This window comes from Hemiscyllium ocellatum, chromosome 20 (assembly GCF_020745735.1).
Source record: "Hemiscyllium ocellatum isolate sHemOce1 chromosome 20, sHemOce1.pat.X.cur, whole genome shotgun sequence".
Taxonomy (NCBI): Eukaryota; Metazoa; Chordata; class Chondrichthyes; order Orectolobiformes; family Hemiscylliidae; genus Hemiscyllium; species Hemiscyllium ocellatum.
In genome coordinates this window covers 5,254,299-5,267,441 of record NC_083420.1, presented here as the reverse complement: position 1 = coordinate 5,267,441, position 13,143 = coordinate 5,254,299, and the positions used below count along the sequence as shown (strand labels likewise).

At 37.5% G+C, this 13,143-nt stretch overlaps 1 protein-coding gene across 2 annotated transcripts in view; it reads right to left on the bottom strand.

Annotated features, from left to right (window-relative positions):
- The window catches only part of snx29 (sorting nexin 29), a 508,092-nt gene that overhangs the window by 341,375 nt on the left and 153,574 nt on the right, over positions 1-13,143 (bottom strand). The window lies entirely within an intron of this gene.

Below are 13,143 nucleotides of genomic sequence, written 5' to 3'. Positions count from 1 at the left end.
GCCCTTAATTGTTAAGTGGTAATGCCATCTGCAAGTGCATATCTGAAAGCTTCTGGTGGTAATCATCCTGCTCTGCTTTGAGGTTGCCTAATGGTCAAACAGCCAGCTGACATTTAAACACTGAGCAGCACAATTAGACTCTTGCTCAATTCCTGTCAGACTAAATGTTATTTACAGAACCTTCTTTTACATGCGAGTTTTAAAAAATTTAGACTATTAGTCTGACTTGTCAGTCCATATTCCACTGGCCTGTGATCTCACTAATCTCTTGGTATCCTGATGTAGATCTACTTTATATGAAAAATACGAATACAAATTATGGTGACAGCACAAAATAAGGTCAAAGATAATTGAATTCAATTGGGTTTGCAACAAAACAATGTACAAAGCTCCAGCCCTTGAGTGTTCTTCTGTCCTGAAAGATAACAGTAGTTAACTGCATGAATGAAGGTCAGGATTCGGTCTTCCCGAGAAACAGCAACAATAACCCAAATACATTATGCATTACATTTATGAGGAAAAAGTACATTAACCATTGAAGGCTAGGCTTTGAAAGTAAATCAATTCATTCTAAGGCCAGAACAGCTTTTCTGCTATTACAGTCATAATTATTCAGGGCACATTATTTCATCAAACTTCTGTCTTCCAACTCAAGCAGTTCAAAAACCATTTAAGCACAGCTGTGCTGTATTTTTGTTCTGACAGTCATTTGAAGAATCCAAAGACCATATTGATTGTTGTAGAATGCTGCAATAGAAAGCTGTTCAATTTTGCCACTTATCTAGCTATCAAACACTTAGTTTGTCAGGTGCACAGACGATACATAGTGTAGCGGGTCCATTTGTTAGTAATATGTAAATAAAGTTATATGAAAATGTCTGCTGTTATAATGAGTAGTTATAACTTAATTATTCTTCACTGGCATTTTCAAGAGAACAGACAGCTAGCTTTATGCTGCTGGAATAAACGTTTAAGATATTTAACACTAAAACCTAGTCCTCAAAATGAAAAAAAATGAAAATACCAGTCAGTATTGAAGAATAAAATAGGATTTTCCATTCCAGGACAGAGCATCTCCATCCAAGCACTGTCAGGTCATATCTACTATGTTCTAGGTGCTCAGTAAATCTTTCCACTCCAGCCTGATATGTGTCAAACTCAATCCTGATGGCATTAGTTTGATTTTTCATGAAATTTGGACACCTCACTCTGTAGGCCTCCTGAGTAACATTGCATCATCATAATTACTGCATCATCATAATTACTCAATGCTGTTCATTTACATCAGCCACCAATTGTTTGCATCCGTCCAAATGAATTTCACAGAGGGTCCTTCTCGTCAGAGGATTAGAAAAAACTTAGCTTTTCAGCATATATTGAATTCAAAGTATGATCCTGCAAGCAAAAGGACATTATATCCAATAGGATCAGCCAGTACTATGCCAAACAGAAACACTTCCTGATTATTCAGTTTACTTACAATTTTTATTGAAAAAAAGCTAGTCACAAGTCAGATTAGCATTATCCAGAAATAAATCTCTGATCACTGTGATTACTAGATAACATGGCAACACAAAGAAATGCACCAATAAAAAGATATACTGTGAAAATTATAAACTTTGCTGATAGAAAGTGCAGTTAAGTAACAGACAACACAGAATGTCCTGTGTAAGCTTCTCTTTTTCAATGCATTCTTAATGAAATTTTAGTCTTGAGCTAAATTTCTAAGGTTCAAAATAACACATTAAAAACAATCACAAAAAAATTATGGAGAAATTGCTGAAGCTGTTAAGAAATTATTTCTTATGGTTCTGTAGGTTGGGTGTGTCACAAGGCAAGACCCAGTGAATTCATTCACTTTCAAATAAAGATACAGGAGATATTTTTATGGGCCAGTTAACATAACACTTTGAGCAGGAAAAAACAATTCAATCTTTAGTTAGAAATGAAATTCTTATGGAGGAAATGCAACAGATGTTACATAAATAAGCTTTAAGAAAGTCTTTAACAAGGAACCATACAAAAGATTATTAAAAAATTGAGAGGTATCATATGAAAATAAGGTAACAAATTGAAGTAAAAACCATCTAGAAAGAGGAAAGAGAGAGAAGGGTTAAGGATAGTTTCTAAAAGCAACTGACAATTTAATGATATTGCTTCCGAATTGCTTCTGTTCATAACATATCCTTGCTAATAGGTGGAATTAGCTAGGATTGTTAATGGAATCAATGATACTGGCAGAACTGGAGGATGACATTTAGCTCATTTCGCTCTCATTTCTTATCTGTAATCCTGAAAGTTTCTCATTCCAAAGTTCTTTTCCGATTTCTCTTTAATATGATTTATAGAATTATCTTCCACCACCTTTTCAGAACTTTCCATATCTTCACAACTCTGTGTGGAATATTTCATCCTCGTCTCTCTTTTCAGACCTTTCATAAATGACTTCAAATCTATAATCTCTAATCTGTTTCCTGGCACTATGCTAATTGTGTATCCAAACCACCATTTGCCCTTAGTTACATAGGTTTTCATCTTCTTAACTAGTCTCAAGTGGCACTTTGGCGAATGCCTTCCAAAAGTTCATGCATATAAAATCGACTGCACTATCTTCTCCATTACCACATCAAAGAATTCCATTAAATTAGTCAGACACATTGTTCCTTTAAAAATCCATGTTCTTGATTAACCCATGTCTGTCCAAATAAAAGTTAATTTGCTCCCAATAATGGTTTCTACTCATTTATTGACTACTGAAATGAGGCTGACTCATCCGTAATTCCCTGGTTTCCATCTCTCAACTGGTGGTAGATTATAAGCAAGCCACTGTTTTCTAGGACTACTTTTATATTCAATTTGGGTTGAAAGATTGAATATCACTGCTATTTCAAAGTTTGTTCCTTTCAGCAACCTAGAATGTATTCCATTTGAACAAGGTGGGTTCACTAAGTCTCAGTAGTGTGAATCATTTTAGTATGTGTTTACTATTCTGCACATAACCTCTCCTTTTTAATGTAACCTGTGCATCATTTTCTTCCTTAAAGACAGATGTACAGTTCTTAAGATGTTAGCCTTGTATTTTGTATACTCTTCATGTTTCTAAATGTTAGTGAATTTCTTCATCACAAACACTGAAATCATTCACTATTTACAAGGTTCCCCATACCCTCTCTTTTTGACCAAGTCAAAGCAAGACACCCCCCACCAAGTTCTAGTCTTTTGCTTTCCTCTTTTGGGCTATTTTATCCATGAGGCACGTCCACTTATCAAAACCACATTCATCACACCCCTTAAATTAAAAAAATGAACTCCTCATTCTTGGAAAAACCACTGCCCTATCCATTAAAATAAACCCCTGCTCAATTTTGTTGAAGTCTTTACCTCTAAACATCTAATCTTGGTTCCCCAATCTCTTCCTTACAAGCTGCTAATTGGCAATGTTAGACCTCACCATGGTAACACGTTAAAACTCTGCTGTTCCCAGAGTTGTCATAAAAGTTAAAATTTTTAGAAGTATGCAGAATTCCCCATATTCTGTCTTTCAAACCCAGGTTGACAGAAAACATGGACCAATTTTCTGTACTTAAGAACAACTACAACTTATTACCAATAAATGGATATTAACTGCAGATAAACAATTATGAACCGTTAACATGTAATTTTACTAGTTAAAGTTATAATTCACAAATTTCCACTTATTCATTTATACATAGATGGACAAAAAACAAATGTGGGCTTGTGGACAGGTGGAAAAACTGGGAAGGAGGTTAGGTAGTCCCTATCCACAGAGTTTACTGAAATAATTCTTTTGCTGATCAGAATGCTGCTTCTCAACCTTCCCCATTTGTTTGCAAAAGGTACAAAGCAATTGGTTTGATTTTGTAAAGATCTTTGACCTTTTAATTAAAGGTCCCAGCTTACAGAACTTATGAAGAAAAAAATAACAGAGTTCTCACAGTATTTGAAATACAAATGTTTGATAAGTTTCATGACTTGGAGATGCCGGTGTTGGACTGGGGTGTACAAAGTTAAAAATCACACACCACCAAGTTTTAGTCCAACAGGTTTAATTGGAAGCACACTGGGCGGCACGGTGGCACAGTGGTTAGCACTGCTGCCTCACAGCGCCAGAGATCCAGGTTCAATTCCCGCCTCAGGCGACTGACTGTGTCGCGTTTGCACGTTCTCCCTGTGTCTGCATGGGTTTCCTCCGGGTGCTCCGGTTTCCTCCCACAGTCCAAAGATGTGCAGATCAGATGAATTGGCCATGCTAAATTGCCCACAGTGTTAGGTAAGGGGTTAATGTAGGGGTATGGGTGGGTTGCGCTTCGGCGGGTCGGTGTGGACTTGTTGGGCTGAAGGGCCTGTTTCCACACTGTAAGTAATCTAATCTAATCTAATCTTTCGGATTGCTGCTCCTTCATCAGGTGATTGTGGAGGACACAATTGTAAGGCACAGAATTTATAGCAAAAATTTACAGTGTGATGTAACTGAAATTATACATTGAAAAATACCCAGGCATTTGGATAGGTATATGAATAGGAAGGGTTTGGAGGGTTATGGGCCAGGTGCTGGCAGGTGGGACTAGATTGGGTTGGGATATCTAGTCGGCATGGACGGGTTGGACCAAAAGGTCTGTTTCACTCTGTACATCTCTATGACTCTAAGTGACCATCAAGGTTGATATGGGCAGGGCATTGGTCTTGGTTTACATGGATTTCAGTAAGGCCTTAATAAGGTTCCACGTGGCTGCTCTGGAAGGTTAGATCACATGGAATTCAGGGGGGTGCTGACAAATTGGATACACAATTGGCTTGATGGTAGGAAGCAGAGAGTAATGGTAAAAGGATGCTTGTAGGACTGGAAGCCTGTGACTCATGGTGTGCCTCAGGGGTCAGTGATAGACCCATTGCTGTTTGTTATCTATATCAAAGATTTGGATGAGAATGTACAAGACATGATTAGTAATTTTGCAGATGACATCAAAATAGGTGGTATTGTGGACAGTGAGGAAGCTTATCAGAAATTGCAACTGGACCTTGATCAGCTGAGGAAAAAATGTCAAATGGAGTTTAATATAGATAAGTGCGAGGTCTTGCATTTTGAAAAGTCAGATCAAGATAAGAGTTTTATGATGCATGGTAGGGCCTTAAGGAATGTAGTAGAACAGAGGGGCCTTGCAGTTCAGATGCACTGTTCTCTGAAAATGGAGTCACAGGTAGACAGGGTAGCAACAGCGACTTTTGACACACTGGCCTTCATCAGTCAGGACATGGAGTAAAGAAGTCAGGAAGTTATGTTGCAGTTGTACAGGACGTTGGCGAGGCCATGCTTGGAGTATTGTGTTCAGGTTTGATATAGGAAGGATATTATTAAGCTGGAAAGAGTACAGAAACAATTTACAAGGAGGTTGCCAGGACTCAAGAGATGGGGTTACAGGGAGAGGTTGAACAAGCTGGGTCTTTTTTCTTTAGAGCGTAGGAGAGTGAGGCGGGATCTCTTAGAAGTGCATAAAATCATGAAAGGCATGGATAGGGTGAACGCACTTAGCCTTTTTCCCAGGGTTGGGAAATTGAGGACTGAAGGGCATCAGTTTAAGCTAAGAGGGGAAAGAATAAATGGGAACCTGAGGGGCAAATTTTATTTTACACAGAAGTTGGTACACATTTGGAATGAGCTGCCAGCGGAAGTGGTTGAGATGGGTACATTAACTATATTTATTTGGACAATACATGGATAGGAAACATTTAGAAGGATATGCGCCAAGTGCAGGGAAATGGGGTTAGTGTTGATGGACATTTTGGTCGGCATGAACCAGTTTGGGCCAAAGGGCCTGTTTCCATGCTATAGGACTCTATGACTACGACTGCAGTGGAGTGTCACAACCATCAGTCTCAGAGTCCCAATTATTGACGGTGCATATTAATGATTTGGAGGAGGGTGCTGATGATAGGAAAATAAGTGGGAGGACATCTCCTGCTGAGGACATAAAGAATCTGTCAGGAGATCTAGCTAAATTCAGTGAGTGAGCAAACATTTGGAGGATAGAGTTTAATGTAGGAAAGTGTACAACCATGCACTTTGCTATGAAGAAACAAAGGGCAGATGATTATTTGTATGGAGGGAGACACAAAAAAGGTGTAGCAGGTTCTGGTGTACTTGTGCATGAAATACAAAAGTTAGCATGTAGATGCAGCAAGTAATTAAGAAGGTAATTGGAATTTTGGCCTTGATCGTTAGGGAATTCAAGTTCAAAAACAGAAATCTTGTTACAACTGCAAGGTATTTTGAGGACCATAGTGGACAATTTTTGTACACATATTTTTAAAAATCATATACTGGCATTAGAGGCAGTTCAAAAAGATTCATTAAACTAATTCCAGGGATTGATATTTCAAAACAACTAAACCAGTTAGGCCTTTAGTCATTGTAGTTTACAAGAATGAGGACTGATCTCATTTAAACATACAAGATTCTGTGGGGTGGTTGGCAGGATAGATGTTGAGAAGAAATTTTCTCTAGTGAATAAAATGTTCTTACCAGTGGGAGAATGTTGAACTAGACAATAGAATTATAGAATAAGGGAACACTAACTTAAAAGTGCGATGCAAAGGATTTTCTTCTCTCAAAGGGCAGCAAATAATTGAAATTCTCAATCCATGGAAAGTTATGGAGGTTAGAACATCAAAGGTGTTTAAAGAGAGTATTTAAAGAGTTGATGTTAATGCTAAGCTGGTATGAAAAAGGTGTTGAGTATTACAACGATCATCTGTGATTTTACTGAAAGGACGGACAGTCTGAATGGCTGATTCCTGCTCCTATTTCTTATGTTTGCTTCCCATACCAAGCTACACACATCCATTACCAAATCCTTCCACAGACTTTCCATATCTCAATCTCCTAAAACCTGATTTAAAACTCTGATCTTCCTTGTTCCCTTAAGTCCCCTAAATTGCTCTGCCTCCAACTTTCTCACCTTCTCTAGATCTACTTATTTCTTTAATGATCATATGAAACATTTTTTAAGTGAATTCATTTCAGCTATTAAACTAAGTATTCTTCATTGTGTGTGTCATATTATCATCCAATTAACATGAGCTAAGTAAGCAATCCAATCAAGCAAACCATTACACCTTTCAAAGCATGACAGCACACCCTCTGCTTCCTCACTCATAATAAGTTGAGCAGCCATGCATAACCATCACAGCATTTCATGACCTACACAGTCTAAGAAGCAAATGCATGCTAAGACTACGTTTTCTGGTGCTTAGAAAAATCTTAGCTTAAATAGTACCATTAAAACAACTTTCCACTATCCATTATATTCTGATAAGCCAGGCAGTCCAAAATAATACCAAATGTCTTTTTGTACCCCAACCCCTTCCCTCCTCACGACTGTTTCAGAGAACATCTCTGGGTCACCCACACCCACCAATCCCATGGTCACATGGCTGAACACTTCAACTCCCCCTCCCACTCCGTCAAGGACATGCAGGTCCTAGGCATTCTTCACCGCCAAACCGTTACCACCTGGCAACAGGAGGAAGAATGCCTCATATTCCACTTTGGGACCCTGCAACCACACGGGATAAATGTGAATTTCAACAGCTTCCTCATTTCCTCACGCCCAACATTATCCCAGTGCCAAGCCTCCAAATAGGCTCCGCCCTCTGGACCTGTCCATCACTCTGTCCTCTGACCTATCACCTTCTCCCCCACCATCATCCACCTATCTCTTTCTCAGCTACCTTACCCCCAATCCCACCCCCTCCCAATTATCTCTCAGCCCCAACCCACTTGCCTGATGATGGGCATATGCCCAAAACATCAATTCTCCTACTCCTCGGATATTGCCTGACCTGCTGTGTCATTCCATCAACACACTCTCAACTCTGATTTCCAGCATCTGCAAGCCTCACCTTCTCCTTCCCAACATTAAAATTAAAACAAACCAACAATAACCAGGTCTCTCATTTTCCTTAAAAACAGCTTACTCCAATTATCAATGAGTATAACAATGAGGTCAGATATGTTGGAAAAGATGACAGTGAAGTAGAAAATCAATTTGATCTTCATTTCTGAATCATTTCATAATGTCAAATAAATGCAATAGTTCATCAGAATGTCACGCTTGTCAGTTTTTGAATGACAGTCTTGAACACTGTGTATACAGATTTTATCAGTCATGCTATGTTAATGGTATACGATGATATTCATATTTAACAATTTCAAGACCAAATCTGAGAAATAAATTTGATAGTCACTCACCTTGTTAAGATTTTATCAGACTCAATCTATTTATATGGGTGATCTATCCAACATTAAAATTCTAATATAGGACAAACAACAGTCCATATGTCAATGTAGACTTATAGTTATTGAAAGCTGTTTCATAACAATTTCATTATTATAATTTCTGAATTTAAACAAGAGTATTTGAAATTAGTGAATTTTGACAGGATATGTTGCTCAGGTTGAAGTTCTGGTTGTAAGTTTGCTTGCTGAGCTGGAAGGTTCATTTTCAGACATTTCATCACCGTACTAGGTGCACTGGACAACAAAATTGGACAAACAGATAGAAAACTATCCACCAGTATACATGAACATCAACTAGCCACAAAACGACATCACCCACTCTCACTAGTATCTTTACATACAGATGAGGAAGGAAATCACTTCGACTGGGACAATGCATCCATCCGAGGACAAGCCAAACAGAGACATGCACAAGAATTCCTAGAAGCATAGCACTCCAACCAGAACTCTATCAACAAACACATTGACTTGGATCTCAGTTACCACCCTCTGAGAAAAAGAACAGGAACTGACATCACCACAGGGAATCACATTACCAACCTCCTTCAAGGAAACCTAAACCAAAATATATAAATAGAAAGCAGGCCATACCACCAGTGTTTCACCAGAGGCTCACTGATGATATCACCTAGTATGGTGATGAAACTTCTGAAAATCAACCTTCCAGTTCAGCGAGCAAACTTACATCCAGTATTTGAAATTTTACATATTCACAGATGACAGCAAAGAAAAGACAGATATCAACAGGAACAGTCACGCACTCCCACACAACTGATGATGAAAAAAATACAAATAGCCAGAGAAAATGAAGTATTTCTACATGAAGCAGATGTCCATCCAAAAAATCATGCCAGTAACCAATGAAGGGTGGACCTGAAGCAAGCAACTGCTAACTTTGCAAGAAGAAATGAATGAAAAAGGTAAACTGACTTAAGTCACAATTGGGACTGTGGTAAGCTACACCTAGCCATGTTCCTGACAGTTAGAAAGGCAAAAAGGCAACATTTTCCATTCCTGATAGGTAACCAATGGTACTCTAATGGAAGTATGTGAGTGTGAACTTGGTAAATTGTAAAATTTTGTGTAAAATATTATTCACCATGACTGACTTTGTAAATTCAGCTGCAAACTTAGCAAAATTTTGGTTTTAGTTTTGTAACTTGTTTTCAATTTTTCCCTTTTTCCAAAGCATTGATTCCCTGCTGATGATGCAGTTTCAGTCCAGCCCTTCCTCATATATAAGCCAGAACATTATACACCAGCAAGGTATTTGGCCACAAGATGGGAACAGAGTCAAATCCAGACTATTCTCATCTGATGTTCACACACTCTCATACTTCCATTAGAGCACCATTGGTTACCTATCAGGAATGGAAAATGTGGCCTTTTCACCTTTCTACCTATAAGGAACACGGCTAAGTGTAGCTTACCAGAGTCACAGCTGTGACTGAAGTAACTAAACAGAGACGAAAGATCCAAATAATTAATTTGTACGACTGACATAGTTGCTCAACTAACTTCCTGAACCATTGGCAGTAAGTATTACAATAAGTAAAATAACATTAGTTTACATTTCCAAACAATTCAACTGATTCTGGGTATCTCATGCATTTCAAAAGTTTACCAAATAACATGGCATTTGTGACATTTCATTGTTTTCGTTACTTTAATGGTGCTAGCTCCTTCGGAAGTGAAAGTAGCAGAAATAACTGCATGAAATAAAGCTGAAGTCTCCCAAGTGTTGTCAATACTAAAACAATTTTTCCAATTCAGCTACAACCATTTTGAGGCTGTAGTTCAGTAAAACGTTTAGAAGGTTTTAAAAACATTAGGCAGGAACAATGAAACAGAAATGTTTTACAGCACAAAGTATTTTTGCTTCTTACAAAGTTCTTTAAACAAGATTACATTAACATAGGACTCAAGCAGTCTCTATCTCTCAAAAAACCTGAGTGGTTCACCGCACCATCATCGATAACATTGCAGACATATCGCTAACAAATACATCTATGTAAAACACCAGCACATATCTTATACGCAAACTGCAAGTAATGGAATAGATCTTTTTCCATTAGAGATAGATCAGGGAAATAATTACATTTTGTAAGATGATTACATCAATGCTTTCCCTAATACAAATTTCAATGATATGTATTCTATAGACACACATATATGCATAAAATTATTTAAACAGTGCGTTTAACTCTGCATTTAAAAAGCCTGTCAATCGTTGACAGCATTACATTACTGAGAAACTGTTATTTTACAAAGATCACAGCAGCAGTTTCACCAACTGTGCAATATCTACCAGTTTTTTTTATTTTGACTAATGTTTTTTTCAGGACACTTTCCTCTGGTGTTAATAGAAATCATGACAAAATTAGTAGCACTAATTAACAGCTCTGCAGAATAACACTTCTCCCCCAAATTTGAAAATCCTACATTTTAAAACTACTAATTGCATTAGTTAAGCAGCTGAAAGATTCACAGATTGTGGTTATTTTGCAATCGAGACAAAAAAAACCATGTTGTTCAACTGTTAAATAAAAGCATTTTTATGCGCAGTAAAATCTTTCATTAGTATGTGTCCTGTCTGTACTATGGCTTTCTGTGTTCACAAATTGTGTGACAAAACTTTCCAATAATGAGGAATGTTTATGTGAAATTAAATTCTAGGATCAGAATCTGGCCAGCTCGTGTCCACAATATTTTCAAAATACTTACTGAAAGGTTTTTCAATGACCTGTTACAAACATGAGATGATCTTATAATATTGTGTCCTTAAGGCAAAATGCAGGGGTAATATGACCAGTTGTGATCTCTGCCTGACCGCAAACCAGCATAGTTAGATTGTTAGACACAAACAGGGACTCAAATCGTGTCTTTCGAAAGAAGGCATAAGGTGTTTATGCTTAAAGATAATGTGGCAGCTTGTATGCTAACAGTGCACAGGAAAATACCTAGAATGTTCAGTTCTAAATATTTCTGCCTTAAATTGTCCATTACGTTCAAGGTGACAGAGAGTTGGGCTCTCAAGGATTGCTAATCAGCATCTTTACCGAGATATAGTGACAATGCAAATCACATGAGCCCTATGAAAAACTTTGAGATGGATAGGGTACAGAGGAAGGCACTGTGATTTAATGTTACCAGAATAATGGTACTAGTAATAAGTTAGCCTGTCATGGTTCAGAAGAGAGAAAACAAAGATTTCTGATGTCCATCGTGCAGTAATGTGGGTGGAAATGTATACTTCGATTGACAAGCCCAAATTCATATGGAGTTAAAACCAGGCTAGAAGATTTGCCTAGCTTCAGCTGTAGAGAGAACTACCAAAAAATTCTGAATGAAAGTCAGTACTAATAGTTACCAAAATCAGGAAGGAAAAGACTGGAAGGAAACCCTTGGGAACTAAGAGTCAGTTTGGCCTGGTATGGGAAGAATGAAACTTTAATTAAAGGACCATATCATGTATGCCTGTGGCTAAGTTTTCTGAGTTATGCTGGGAGCTTAGTTCCATAGTTTAAAGTGTAAGTTACCGACAAAAATAGTGCCTATATAATGCTTTCTCATTGTTTTTTCCAGTAAGTGTGTTCAAAGATGAAATCTTGTGTCATTCATTCAGCTTTCAGCTGAAAGTGCACATTTCTTTTTGAAGTTATTAGCCTCTAACTGGATTGTAAAAATCACTTTGTTCTCAGAAACTGAAATAGTTGAAAAAGCTGAACTGAACTCAAACTAACAACTAGAACAAACTGAATCAAAACAAATTTCTATTTTAATTAAACAATCTTCTGTACCTTTAATATCCTGATTTACAGATTTTATGTAAAGACCTCAGCTTCTGTCAAACGCGTGAATTCAAAGTTATCATTTCCCAACTCTGACACTAAGATAAATTTGAATTATATATTCGAGACATGCAGTACATCTAATTTTCCAGGATGCATCAGTACAAGCCAGAAAAAATGATAATATATTTTACCCAGCTTCTAGTAGTTTTTAGTCATGCTTTTTGAAAAGTACTTGAAAGCCAAATTTCAAACACTTCACCATCATACACGTTGAGTGTTTTGTTTTGTGTTCTATAAATTTCAAGAGCAGGGAGTGGGATGTAGAATTTATGTTATCTTGGTGCAATATTGTTTGAATTTCAAAAATGTAATTAAAGATGAACTAATCACCTAATGTCATCAGTTCAGGAAAAATAGTCAAAGCTTACACCTGGAGATAGAAACTCTGATATTCAATGTTAACCCTAGGCTAAGAAATTGTGAGTCTGATATTGATAAAGTCAGGGGAGAGCTCAGGGTCTTTAAAGAATTGCTTGTGAGCCAGGAGGAGAAGTTACTTCCCCTGAGAACCAAAACCATTTCCAAACCTCCACCAATCCTCCACCATCCACAGGCTCATGGGTCAGAACCTACTGTGCTCTGCTCCAAAGACATCCCTGTCCAACTGCAAACTTGTCAATCAAGATGAAGTTGGGAAACTAACTAATAGAAAATATGCATACATTGGAGCAAAAATTTCCAGAAACTTTCTTATTTGAATCTTGACAATCTGTGCTTATTAATGGCCAGGCCTCACTGTATCCAAGTTTGCAAGTATATCTTGATTTAATTTCTGAACTTTACCAAATGTTTTTGGCTCAATTATGAATGACAACAGTAAATGCGTAAACAGTGCAGTTCATCATATGTGAAGTTGACGTGTTTTCTCTCTCAAGAACATGACAACAACGAATATGATGGGCAGGAGCACACAAGGGGGCTTGTCTACATTTTGTAGATTGTCGAATTCTTTTAACTCAAGTATTTTAATTC